This window comes from Sorex fumeus, unplaced genomic scaffold, assembly GCF_029834395.1.
Source record: "Sorex fumeus unplaced genomic scaffold, SorFum_2.1 ptg000070l, whole genome shotgun sequence".
Classification (NCBI taxonomy): Eukaryota; Metazoa; Chordata; class Mammalia; order Eulipotyphla; family Soricidae; genus Sorex; species Sorex fumeus.
In genome coordinates, this window is record NW_026606127.1 from 5,437,859 (window position 1) to 5,439,346 (window position 1,488).

The 1,488-nt window shown below is 40.8% G+C and overlaps 1 pseudogene; it reads left to right on the forward strand.

The window, feature by feature from the left end:
• The first annotated feature begins 201 nt into the window (after positions 1-201).
• LOC130037031 (uncharacterized) lies at positions 202-301 on the forward strand (annotated as a pseudogene).
• Positions 302-1,488: the final 1,187 nt, after the last annotated feature.

A 1,488-nucleotide genomic window follows, 5' to 3' on the forward strand; every position in this document is an offset into this window, starting at 1 on the left:
AAAACTGATGCCTAGGGTATGGTAAACGATAATATAGTAAAAACCATATTTTTATTTCTGGGACATTAAAGTTCTAAATCTATTTATTCATGCTGCTTTGAAATACATTCCTTGATTAGGAATCATTGTCTGCCATAGGAGTGAGGAAGGACAACACTCAAAGTAATAAGAAGCGAAAAATATGGAAAAATTAACTCCTACGAGGTTTGATAACACATATACTAAAATTGAAATGATACAATGATGAGCATGGTCCTTGCACAGAGATAACATGCAAACTTGTAAAGCATTCCATATTTTTGTTGCAAGAAGAATGAATAGGTCTACTTTAAGGTAAGACAATCCCCAGAAGTACAAAAATTCTACATAAAGAGAGCACAAATCCCCAAAACAACAATCTCTCTCAATGTCAATGGACTAAATGTGCCAATTCAGAGGCACAGAATAGGAAGATGAATTAGAAAACTGAACCCAACATTCTGCTTCCTGCAAGAAACATGTCTGAACAATCAAAGCACCCATGGGCTAAAGGTAAAAGGCTGGGAAACACGTTTTCAAGAAAATATCACCTCCACAAAGCTGGAGTGGCCATACTAGTATCAGACCACATGGACTTCAGGCTAAAGGTTATCAGAGACAGTGAAGGTCATTTCTTAATGATCATGGGATATGTACATCAGAAAGAACTCACCTTCCTCAATGTATATGATCCTAATGACAGACCAGCAAAATACGTTAAAACAACTTCTAATAATCTCATAGAAAAACATTGATAGCAACACAATACTAGTAGTAGATTTCAACACTTCTTTGTCACTTCTCGATAGATCAAACAGACTGAAGCTCAGCAAGGAAATATTTTCTTTAAGGGAAGTAATGAACAACCGTTGGCTTAGGGAAGAAATCAAAGAGGAAATAAAAAGTTTCCATAATCAAATGAGAATGAGGACACGAGCTACCATAACTTGTGGGACACAGCAAAAGCAGTGTTAAGAGGAAAGATTATAGCTCTGCCAGATTTCATCAGGAAGAAAGAAAGGGCCTACCTGAATAAATTAGAGCTCAAGGTTTTGGAAAATAGGTTCAGCATAAGAGAAGGAACACATGGAGGGTGCGGGATCCCGGAGGAAAAAAAAAAAAGAAAAAACAGGTTCCAAAAAGAGCCGAGATCACCGGCAAGTTCCAGATGGAGTAGGTTCCGCATCCCGCCCCCCCCAGATGGAACCCGGTGACCAGAATCCTCTACAAACACAGTTCGAGTATGCGGGAACGAGGACTTTTCCTCAAATCTGCCGGACTGCACCTCCCAGGTAACCTCTGATCCCGGAAGTCACGCCCACAGCCCGCCCCCCAGCGCCATCTTTGAAGCGTTCAGCATAAGAGAAAGAACACATGGAGGGTGCAGGATCCCGGAGGGAAAAAAAAAAGAAAAAACAGGTTCCAAAAAGAGCCGAGACCACCGGCAAGTTCCAGATGGAGTAGGTGCCG